The sequence below is a fragment of the Lipotes vexillifer genome, unplaced genomic scaffold, assembly GCF_000442215.2.
Source record: "Lipotes vexillifer unplaced genomic scaffold, Lipotes_vexillifer_v1.1 scaffold527, whole genome shotgun sequence".
NCBI classification, from domain to species: domain Eukaryota; kingdom Metazoa; phylum Chordata; class Mammalia; order Artiodactyla; family Lipotidae; genus Lipotes; species Lipotes vexillifer.
In genome coordinates, this window is record NW_006793902.1 from 30,861 (window position 1) to 43,796 (window position 12,936).

Below are 12,936 nucleotides of genomic sequence, written 5' to 3' on the forward strand. Positions count from 1 at the left end.
GACGCGCCAAAAAAAAAAAAAAAAAAAAAAAAAAAAAAAAAAAAATATATATATATATATATATATATATATATATATATATATATATATATATAGGACAAAAAATGTCCCCTTACAGTTTTGAAACTCAGTTCTACTTTCCTGAAGAAACCACTGTGAAGGAAAAAACAATGACTAACTTAAAAGTTTTTAAACATGGCTTTGCTATCTATATACTACGTTCTGGAAGGAGAGTGCTTATTGCTCAGACCTGGGGATGACTACACCCCAATCCCTGCATCCATCAATGTCACAACACTTTAACGAGTACAATCTAAAGCCACCTTTAGGAATTGCCTAGCAGCTTACTGACATTCCACTGGGGAAGATGAGACCCCAGGACATCCAGACCGGAGGGGAAAGTATACTTTGGAGACATAAGTTGGCAAACTTGAAAAAGCCTATTTAAATGTACTGAAACCGGTCACAGTAGCTGATCAGTAAAATGTTTAAGATTTATAAGAAGTTTACAGCATTTACCTAAAGGACTAGAAAAGGAGATAGTGTCTGTCTAGGCAAATAGGACATTAAAGATTCTTAGTATGAGACAGAGTTCATAACTACTGATTATGGAGGCTGTTTCCCTCATCATCACTCTTGCCTATTTGCTTATCTTTCAGGAATGTTCCATGTTGGCTGGCTGGCTTGCTCAATCTCTTTTCCCCTCCTTCTCCCCCCTCCCTTAATTATTTGAGAGTTTTTTTAAAAACTTATTTATAAATTACTTGATAACTAGTTACATATTATCCTATTGTCCCTAAATAATTCAGTGTACTAAGAACAAGGACAATTATATAGGTTCCTATATAACCACAATGCTATTATCACACTCAGAAATTTAACTTGTACAATAAATATTATCTAACATACAACCATATTTAAATCTCCTCAGTTCTACCCCAATAATCCTTTAGAGCTGTTACTTTGGTTTGATTTTCCATCCAGGGTCCAGCCCAAGTTTGCAATTGCATTTGCTTCTCATTATATAATCTTTAAAAAAATAAACTTTAATTTTGAGATGATTGTAGATTCATATGCAATTGTAAGCTATAATACAGAGAAATCTCATTTACCCTTTACCCAATTTCCACCAATGGTAACATCTTGTACAACTATAGCACAATATCACGATATCTTGATATTGATCCAGTCAAGATACTGAATATTTCCATCACCACGAGGATCCCCCATGTTGCCCTTTTATAGCCATACCTAGTTCCCTCCTCCTTGTACCCTCCTTATACCCTGGGAACCACTAATCTGTTCTCCATTTCTATAATTTTACCATTTCAAGAATGTCACATGCATGGAATCACATAGTATGGAAACTTTTGCATTGGAATTGGTTATAAACATTCCCATAAGGATTTTTGTGTGAACATAAATTATTTATCTGGGTCAAATGTCCAGGAGTACAATCACTGAGTCATATGGTATTTGTATTTTAGCTTTTTAAGAAACTGCCAAATAGTTTTCCAGAGTGGCTCTGTCATTACACATTCTCACCAACAATGTACGTGTGATTCAGGTTTCTTGCATTAGCCTTTCTGATAGATGTGTAGTGATATATTACTGTGGTTGTAATTTTCACTCCCTTAATGGCTGATGATGTGCAGCACCTTTCCATGTGCTTTTTGCCACCTGTACATTCTCTTTGGCAAAATGTCTCTTCATGTCTTTTGCCTATTTTCTAATTATATTCTTAGTCTTTTTATTGTGATCCATTTTGAATTAGTTTTTGTATAAGGTGTGAGACTAGGTTTCTTTCTTTCTTTCCTTCCTTTCTTCATTCCTTCTTTCCTCCCTCCTCCCCTTCCATTTCTTGCTACTTACTTTTCTTGCCTTTGGATGTCCAATTATTCCACCATCACTTGATTAAAAGGCTATCTTTCCTCCATTGAATTGCTTTTGCACCTTTGTAAAATAAATGAGTTGGATATATTTGTGTGGGTCTATTTTGGGTTCCTTTATTCTATCCCATTGATCTGTGTGTCTATCTCTCCAATAATACCACAGAGTCTTGATTATTGTAGTTATATATTGTTATGAAATCAAATAGATGAGTTCCTCTTACTTTTGATTTCATTTTAAAAATTGCTTTAGCTATTCTAGTTCCCTTGCTTTTCCATATAAATTTTAGAATAATATTGCCTATCTGCAAAATATTTTACTGGGATTTTGATAGGAACTGTGTTAAACCTATGTTTCAATTTGTGGGAGAACTGACATCTTTATTATGTTGAATCTTTCAATTAATGAACATAGTATGTCTCTATTTACATCTTCTATGATTTCTTTCATCAGCACTTTGGACTTTTTCAACTTGATAGAGTGTTTACAAGAACCTACATCTAACATACTTAATGGTGAAAGACTAAATGCTTTCCCCTAAGATTGGGAACAAGGCAAGGATAGCCAATGGCACTGCTCTTATATTACATAGTTCTGGAAGTTGTAGCCAATGCAATAAGGCAAGAAAAAGAAGTAGAAGGCATACAAATCACAAAAAAAGAAATAAAACTGTCCCTACTTGCAGACGATATGATTATCTATGTAGAAAATCTTACAGGATACACACACACACACACACACACACACACACACACACACACTTCCTAGAATTAAAAAAATGAGCCAGGATATCTCAGGATATAAGATAACCATTAAAAAATGTTATATTTCATTATGCTAGCAGTGAGCCTGTGCACACAGGAATTTAAAATATAATATCATTTACAATAGCTCAAAAAACTGAAAAACCTAGGTAAAAATCCAACAAAACATGGATTAAGATAAAATACATATTTCTTGTTATATCACAATATCACAAATACATTTAGACCTATAAATTTACATTTGGTTAAAGCTTTGGGTTGTATCCTTCAGTTTTAACATGTGGTGTTCTCAGACAGTAAAGGTATAAAATAAAACCAGAAAGCATTTGCTCTAGGGTGTGAATAAGAAGGGACCCACAAGGACATTTAAGGTGCTGGCTGGCAGGATACTATTTCTTGATTTGAGTAGTAGTTCTATGGGTATTCACTTTAAAGCATTCATCAGACTGTATATATATATATATAATATATTTATATATTAAATATAATATATAAATATATAATATATATTTAATATATAATATATAAATGAGTAGAATGCTTCATTACTTTCCTAGGGTGCTTAATAAATTACCACATACTTAGCAGATTAAAACAACATCTATTTATTATCTCACAGTTTCTTTTTAAAATTATTTTTATTTTTTCCAGCTTTGTTGAAATATAATTGACATGTAGCATTGTGTAAGTTTAAGGTGTACAATGTGTTGATTTGATACATTTATATATTGCAAAATGATTATATTAGCCAACACTTCCATCCAATCATGTAATTTTTGACAAAAATTTAGCGTCTTAACCATTTTTAAGTGTACAATTCAGTGACACTAATTACATTCACATTGTTGTGCAACCATCACCACCATTCACTTCTTGAGCTTTTTCTCCTTCCCAAATGGAAACTCTGTCCTATTAAACAACAACATTCTGTTTCCCCCCTCCACCAGCCCCTGGCAACTACCATTATACTTTCTGTCTCTACAAATTTAACTATTCTGAGTACCTCATATAAGTATTTAGAATCATACTGTATTTATTTTGTGTGTCTGACTTATTTCACTTAGCATAATTAAATTAAGATTCATCCATGTTGTAGCATATGTCAAAATGTCCATCCTGGGCTTCCCTGATGGCGCAGTGGTTGGGAGTCTGCCTGCCAATGCAGGGGACACGGGTTCGTGCCCCAGTCTGGGAAGATCCCACATGCCACGGAGCGGCTGGGCCCGTGAGCCATGGCCACTGAGCCTGCACATCCGGAGCCTGTGCTCCGCAACGGGAGAGGCCACAACAGTGAGAGGCCCACGTACAGCAAAAACAAACAAACAAACAAAAAAAGTCCTTCTTTTTTAAGGTTGCATAATAATATTCCATTGTATGTATATATCACATTTTGTTTACCCATTCATTCTTTGATGGAAACAAGGGCTGCTTTCACCCCTTGGCTATTGCATTATCTCATTGTTTCTGTATGTTAGGAATTCAGGCAAGGCTTAGCAGAGTTTCACTTGGCTGCAATTTCATCAGAAACTTGACTGGGGAAAAATCTGCTCCAAGCTCAGGCTGTTGGCAGAATTCAGATCCTTGAGGTTATAGGATTGAGATATCTGTTTTCTTGCTGGCTATTGCTGATGGCCTGCTCTCAGTAAAGAGAGGCTGCCGGCTTTTCCCTGTCTGGCAACATTCTCCATAGGCCCTCTTGCAATGTGGAAGCTTACTTCTTCCAAGCAGTGAGGAAGAAAATTTTCTCTCTCTGGGCTACTAAGACAGGGTCTTACATGATGTAGCATAGTCAAAGACATAATTATCACCTTTGCCATATTCCCTTGCTTACATCAAGTCACAGGTTCTATCTGAATTCAAGGGGAAGAGATTTACACATGAATGTTTTTATGCACTCTCCTGTATGTGTAATATATTTTATAGCACATTAAAAAAATAAGTTAAAAAGAAAAGTAGCATAGATAGATAAAAGGATGGAGTCAGTCTCTTTGTCTATTTATCTATCTATCTATCTATCTTCATCATCATCATCTATGGTAAATTGAAAACAAAAATAAACCAATGCAGGGCAGCAAGAATTATCCTAACCACAGTAGAAATCAAGGAAAAAGCATAAATGGCATAATGAAGGTCATTTTATATTGATCATATTTCTTAACTTTTCCTTTTCAAAGGTAATTTTTTTCCATGAATGGATATTTTCATGATCTTTATTATTCTTTAAGTGTTGACATTTTAATAGCCTACACTTTGGAAGAGATCTCTCTGTTCACTATCTTTTTCAGAGTATGGTGATGAGCTCTTCTAGAGCTAAAGCTTTGTTTAGTGCTGGAAAATTCAATGCTATCTTGAGTAATGCTTTTATTCCATGTGATTTGACTGGATTCAATTATCTTTGGGGGAACACCCACCATTCTGTGTGTTTCATTTCACTATTTCACTTATTCTATAAGGTTAGGGGTAGCCCTAACCTTTTCCTCATTATTTTCATCTCTGCATTCACTTCCTACGTGATCTCAGAGTTTTTCTCCAGTTTGTTTTCTATATCAGTAAGTTGCAAATTTGTCTCTTATGGCATCCAATGTATTCATTGTATGCCTTCTCCTTGGGTGTTAGTTTCATTACACATCCTTCTTATCTTGGTTTCTTCTCATCAAGGACACTGCTTGTTCAACAGAGGCAATTCCTTATAGGAACATAGGTAAAAAAATATTTTCCCTTTTGTCTTCTGTTTCAGAAAAAGCCCATCCTTTGAAGGTTTGGTGCCAAGCATTGACTTTTCCTCTCTAGCTATGAAAGTCTTAGATGGCATCCTCTTCCAATGTAAGGCTGTTTTGTCTACCTTGAAAATCTGTTGTTTAGTGTAGCCACCTTGATTATTTACCTTAGCTAGATCTTCTGGATAATTTGCTGCAGTTTCTACATCAGCACTTTCTGCTTCACCCTGCACTTTTACGTTATGGAGATGGCTTCTTTTCTTAAACCTCATCAACCAACCCCTGCTAGCTTCAAACCTTCCTTCTGCAGCTTCCTCACCTCTCTCAGCCTTCAGAGAATTGAAGAGAGTTAGGGCCTTGCTGTGGATTAGGCTTTGGTTTAAAGGAAAGTTGTGGCTGGTTTGCTCTTCTATCCAGACCACTCAAACTTTCTCCATATCAGCAATAAGGCTATTTTGCTTTGCATGTTCACTGGAGTATCACTTTTAATTTCCTTCAGGAAGTTTTCCTTTGCATTCACAACTTGGCCAACAGTTTCATGTAAAAGGCTTAGCTTTAGACCTATCTCAGCTTTTGACATGCCTTCCTCACTAAGCTTAATCATTTCTAGTTTTTGACTTACAGTAAGAGACATGCAACCCTTCCTTTCACTTGAACACTTAGAAGCCATTGCAAGGTTATTGATTGGCCTAATTTTGATAATTGTCTCAGGGAACAACGAGGCCCAAGGAGAGGGAGAGAGGTGGGAAAACAGCTGGTTGATGGAGCAGTCAGCGTACACACAGCATGTATCAATTAAGTTCACTATCTCATTTGGGCGTGGTTCATGGAGCCCCAAAAACAATTACAGTAGTAACATCAAAGATCACTGATCACAGATCTCCATAACGAATATGAAAAAGTTTGAAATATTGCGAGAACTACCAAATTGTGACAGGGACACGAAGTGAGCAAATGCTGTTGGAAAAATGGCGCTGATAGACTTGCTCAATGGAAGGTTGTCAAAACCTTCGTTTTGTAAAAAACTGAAGCGTCTGTGAAGTGCAATAAAGTGACGTGCAATACAAATGAGGTCTCCCTGTAAGAAAAAACAATGGTAGCTTTCTTTCCAAACTTAAAGCTCTTGAATGCAAATGCAAAGAGTCTCAGTAAAATTGTTCTTACTTGATTAAAGGGTTCTTATTTGACAGGATAAGAAGACAAACAGGGATAGGTTCCTGGCTTATTGTATATCCTGCAAGCTTCTTTTAGTTTTGTAACATATTTTTAGTATGGTAAAACAAATACACCATCATTGAACTGAGAAAACTTTTATATGCCTCTAAAGCTGTGGTTAGGCAAAAGAGGTTTTAGGGAGAGGCTTTTTGAGGGGCTCCTTAACCTGTCTCCTCTGCCTGATTTCCTGGCTAGTGCATTGCTGCTTGCCTGAAATGGATTTTTATTCTTGCCTTTGGAGTTGGCTTCTAGATACTTGGAACAGCTGTTTCTCTAAGCAGATTCTCTATCCTGATCTTTGACTTTCTGCTTTGGGCAACCCTGTTCATCAGTGCAGCCTCCCTTTCCATCTCCAAGTTGGAAGGTATCCCTGAGGCTGTCAAGAAGGGGGCTTCAGGTCAATCCTCAATGAGCTTTTTCCCTTTCCTCCCTTTTCTCTTCTTCCCCTCCCTCCCCCTTTCTTGCCTATTTTCTTTCCAGACTATTTTCTCTGCAAAAATTGAAGAGTGCATTGGAACCCTGTTATGGACTGAATTATATCCCCCCCCCAAATTCACACGTTGAAGCCCTAACTGCCAATGTGGCTATATTTGGAGATAGGGACTTTAAAGTGGTAATTAAGGTTAAATGGGATCATGTGAATGGACCCTAATTCAATTGGACTGGTGTCCTTTTAAGAAGTAGAAGAGACAGCAGGGATTTGTAAGCACAGGGGAATGTGCATGTGGGGACACAGCAAGAAAGTGGCCTGTGAGCCAAAGAGAGAGGTTCTGGGAGAAACCAATCCTATGGCACCTTGATCTTGGGCTTCCAGCCTCCAGAACTGTCCGAAATAAATTTCTACTGGTTAAGTCACCCAGTCTGTATTTTGTTATGGAAGCCCTAGAAAACTAATACAGACCCTATCATCATTCTGCTCACCTATAGAGACTCCTGGGGATCTTGGCATATGTCTAATTTTTATCACTTATATCTGGTACTGCTGAAATTTTGGATGATTTTGTGGGCACTTTCATTGGGCATTGGGAAAGAAGGGCCCCCTTGGCCTTCCCTTAATCTCCTCTGAAACTTTATATTTCCCATGGTCTCTAGCATGTAATTTAGCAGTTATGCCCTAACTGTTCCATTCATTAATAGCAACAGCTTTAATATCATCTGCCCAAATAACCTAGCTCGCAAGCAGCAGGTTATTAAGTTCTTTAATCTCTGTCTAACACAATACTTATGCTTAAAAATGCTGAAGATTTGGTTGATTGGTTTAAAACCTCGAATTGGATCCAGGGCACAGGGATCTTCTTGATCCTTTCAGTTTCCTATGTTTAAATGGTGAAGGCAGATTCCATGAGGAGTGAAGGAACTGGGGGCTTCTTCCAACAAATGTGTGTATTTTGGACCCCCAGTCTGGTTTCCACATGAAGTGATGTGCTGGTCTGTTGTTTTCCTCGGGGACCTCGAGGCAGATGTAGACAAACAGCAGATGAAGAGGAAGAGCTGCGAACCGGGCAGGCTGAGAGCTGTAAACAAGGGGAGCTATATTAAGAAAGGTCTCCATCTACAGCACTGTCTCAATCCTGCCACCCACTGGGCATGTTCCCAAATTGACTTTCCGCAGTCAGCTGCTCAGCGACAGGTATGCAATGATTTGTAGCAGACACAAGTCTCAGCTTCTTAGAGTTGGGAGGATTCTCAGACACCACATCCTCTGACGTTTAACAAAGTCTCATTGCGGTGCATGAAATGAGTTTAGGTAGCACACAAGATGACTTCAGGTGGAGACATATTAACATTGGGTGCAGGTTAATGCTGAATTGCTTTTCCAATTTCCTTTCAATCCTTTTTAATTTGGGAAGGAAAAAGTGTCTATTTGATGCCAGTAGACCTTGACACTCACTCGCCTTTCTTTCTAACAGAGAGAGCATTTTCCTTCCTACATTGTATTTCTGCTACAAACCATGATAACGTATAAAATCCTTCTCTAAGTAAATTGATTTAAGTAAACAAGGTAACTTCCTTTAAAGACAAATATTAAACAAATAATAGTGCAGGTGGTATTTGGATAAGGCAAAAATCGTGAATGTGGTACAGAGCGAAATTATAAAGATACTGGCATCCCATCCCCTCCCTTTTGCTTCTACAAATGAAGAAACTGAGGCCTCTTTTGTAATGTTTCACTGAGAGTCTGAGTTGGGAGACTCGAGATAATTGACTAGTGGCACCTGTTATGACCAGTATGCCCAAGAGGAAAAAGACGCTGCTCCAGAGGTAACCAGAGCTTGGCACTGGACCTTCACGATGGCAATGCCTGACACACAGGGAGGGTGTCTGGCCAGCCACCCTTCCACTGGTCTCTTTGCTAGGAGAAAGCATATTAGTATTTGGGAGTGTGGTCTTCATGGCATTAAGAGGCATGAGAAACCTGGTACTTTCAGTCATATCAAAGGGGCATAAGAGCTGGCGGTACTTTGTGAAGGCAATAGAGCTTGGTGTCAATAGTTGAACTTGGGGCCTTAAATTATATTTTTGATTTTTCCCTTTTAATTGATCAATCAAATAATTATTGTTATAAATTTTATTTACCTTCAGTGTAGAAAAATATGGAAAAATGGAAACTATATATACAATCATGTGCAGAGCAGTTACACAGTTCAGTTGCACATAAGTGAATGTCTTTATTTTCAGAAGCCAGCAGCCTTACCACTAGGAGCCCCCATTCAATCCAAAGGCAGGAAAATTAATCTAAACAATGCCTAGTTTTTTGAGATGAAACTAGCCAGTCCTTGTGATTTTCTCTCTTGTTCTCTCTCTCCTTCTTCCCTTGGTGGCTACTACATATCTGACATCATGGCTGGAGCTGGAGGGTAGGGACCTGGCTGACATCTGTTCAGGTTGTTGGGTGTGATCTCGATCACATCCCAGAATCTGCAGACATAACTCTTTTTCATCACCGGTCATCTGACTCTAGCTCAGCCTTCTCCTCCTTGTGGTGGTGAAGTCCTCTCTTGACCTGTCTGTGTCCCTTTCACTGTTCCAGCATCAGAGAACCCGTGGCTTTTCTCCGACCTCTGATCCCCAGCGCCTCACACGGTGTTATCAGCTCTGCTGTGTAACCTCATGCAATCATGCAGCAGTGAAACTGCGGGAGTTTGCTCATTTTCCCAGGCTCAACCCAGGAAGTTACTCTGTGCTCTCAGATCCCGAAACTTACTGGGATGTGGTTCTATTCTCACCTCCCCTCCTTCTATGTAGCACTTAATATTTATTAAGTACTTACGAAGTGTCAGACTCCTGGGCCAGGCATTTTCATTTAATTATTTGATACCCCAGGGATGCTGGAAAGTAGGTGTTACCCATTTTTATAGAAACTAAACTGAGAAAATCCTCACTCGAGTGGTTACATGAATGGTTCAAAGTCACAGAGCTCCACAGTGACAGATCAGAAAGCACATCTCATAACCCTTGACTCTTGATTCTCTATCTCATTATCTCTATCTACCTTACCTACTACTGCAGGTTTATCTTAATTCCACATTAGACTGCAAGTTCCTAGAAGTCAAAGGCAGCTGTGATGGTTAATTTTATGTGACAACTTGACTGGATTACAGGTGCCCAGATATTTGACTAAACGTTATTTTTAGGTGTGTCTGTGAGGATGTTGCTGGATGAGAAAAACATTTGAATCAGTGGACTGAGTAAAGCAACTTGCCCTCCTCAATGTGGGTGGGCATGCACCATCCAATCTGTTAAGGGCCTGAGTAGAACAGAAATGTGGAGAAAGGGAGACTTTGAGCACTTTCTCTCCCTTCCCGCCCCCTTCTCTCTCTCTCACTGTTTGAGGTAGGATGTCAGTTTTCTCCTGCCTTCGGACTGGGTCTTACACCACTGGCTTTTCTGGGTCTCTAGCTTACAGATGGCACATCATGGGACTTCTCAGTTTCCACGATCATGTGAGCCAATTCCTCATAATAAACTTCTCTCCTAGATAGCTAGGATAGAGATATTTCCTACAGGTTCTGTTTCTCTGGAGAGCCCTAACATGGTAGTGTCTAATCTAATATTTCAGGCAGAGAGAATAGCAAGTGGCAGCATATGTGGACTTTTTGAGGACCAGCACAGAGGCCAATGTGGCTGTAGTGAAGTGGATAGAAGAAGAAATGTTCCTTGTTAGTCCTCGTGAGGTCCTTGGCTTTTACTTTAACCCAAGATGGGGAACACAGGAGGATTTTGATCAGAGAAGTAAAATGAATAAGATGAGAATTTGGTGACTGATTGGATGTGAGGATTTAGAGAAAGAAAGAAATGAAAGATGACTTTAAGAGTTTGCCTTGAAATGGGGATTTACCTTTGATGAAAAAGGTTGTGGGGAGGGTGGTTTTGAGCAGCAGGATTGGGGGTTCTTGAGGTAACGTTGTGCTTAACAATGTGCTAAACAGCTTACATGTATTAATTTATTTAATTCTCCCAAGAACATTACCGGGTACATATTATTATTCCCATTTTTAAATGAGGAAATGGAGTCAGAGAGGTTAAGAAATATACCCAAGGTCACACAGCTTGAAAGAGGTGATGCTAGAATTTAAACCCAGGTTTATGTCACTCCAAAGCCTGGGGTACTCCACACCAGAGCCCAACATTATATGGATAATAGTGGCCATGATAGCCATATTTGCTCATTAAGACTGAGGTCCAGTGTGCGTCCTCAGACTTGACCGTCCAAAGAAACTCTTTCTCCTTGAGTGGATGAGTGAAAGGAGTGTACAAGATGAGAGACTGATCTTTACTTTCTTAGTCTTCTCGGGCTGCCGAAACAAAATACCACAGACTGCGTGGCTTAAACAATAGAAATTTATTTTCTCACAGGTCTGGAGGCTAGAAGTCAGATATCAAGGGGTCTTCAGGTCGGTTTCTTCTGAGGCCTCTCTCCTTGGCTTGTAGACAGCCACCTTCTCACTGTGCCCTCACGTGGTCTTTCCTCTGTGCTTGCACATGCCTCAGTGTGTCCCAATTTCTTCTTGTAAGGACATCGGTCAGATTGGATTAGGGATCACTGTAATGACCTTATTTTAACTTAATCACTCCTTCCAAGGCTCTATCTTGAAATATAGTCACATTTTGAGGTACTGGGGGTTAGGATTTCAGCATATGAATTGAGGAGAACATAATTCAGCCTACCTTTAGATCAATAGGCATAAACCACAAGTTACTTCAACATTATACTATGTTATTATTGATTACTACCAGGAGAAATAGCTTTGTTGGAGAAAGGGAGCTATGTATCCAGGTGACCAAAAGGCCCCGGAACCTGGAGTTGATTCCTGGAATTTTATGCAAGTCTCTACATAATGGTCTGTGGTCCATGAGGAACAGAGAAGCCACAAAGGCCCTGAGGAGGTCTGAGGACTATTCTGATATCATGTTACTAAGAACCTTTTTTTTTTTTTCTAGTATAACATATGTAATATGTACATATTAGAGATAATCATGGATTTTTGTTATGGCTGGTGATTTTGGGGGATTGAAGGGGGCATTGGAGATCCTGGAAATGAGGGGGGCTTGAGGAGAATGAAGGTAAATTCTTCTTTGAAAGAAGTACAAGGAACAACCAATCTCAGTTAAAGCTGAATTCACTGGTCTCCCCTTATTTGTCACAAAGCAAAGTTACTTTTTATCTTTATTATTTGAAAAATTTATTATTTTTTTAATTTTAATTTTTTATTTTTTTGGCTGCGCTGTGCAGCTTGTGGGATCTTAGTTCCCTGACGAGGGATCGAATCCGGGCCCAAGGCAGTGGAAGTGCAGAGCCCTACACACTGGACCGTCAGGGAATTCCCCAAAGTTACTTTTTAGAACTGACATGTAGACAAGAAAGAGTAGAATCCAGACTTTTTTTATAGAAACTTATATAATGAAATAAAGTATTACTATTAGTAATACTATCTTCAGATGTGGAAATAAAATACAAACTTCTTTCTGTAATGATAGTGGTAAAGGGCGCTTTTATCCACATTTGAAAATTGTACTCTTTTTGGGAGGGAGCAATGTCCCAGGAAAAACTTATAACAAGATATACATTTAAATCACATAGTAATTTTTAAAGTTTTTTTTTTTATAAACATGTTATCGACAATTCAATGGCAGGTTTTTTTATTTATTTTTTATTTTTCTGGTACGCGGGCCTCTCACTGCTGTGGCCTCCCCTGCCGCGCGGCACAGGCTCCGGACGCGCAGGCTCAGCGGCCATGGCTCATGGGGCCCGCCGCTCCGCGGCACGTGGGATCCTCCCGGACCAGGGCACGAACCCCCTGCAATCCCCTGCATTGGCAGGCGGACTCTCAACCACTACGCCACCAGGG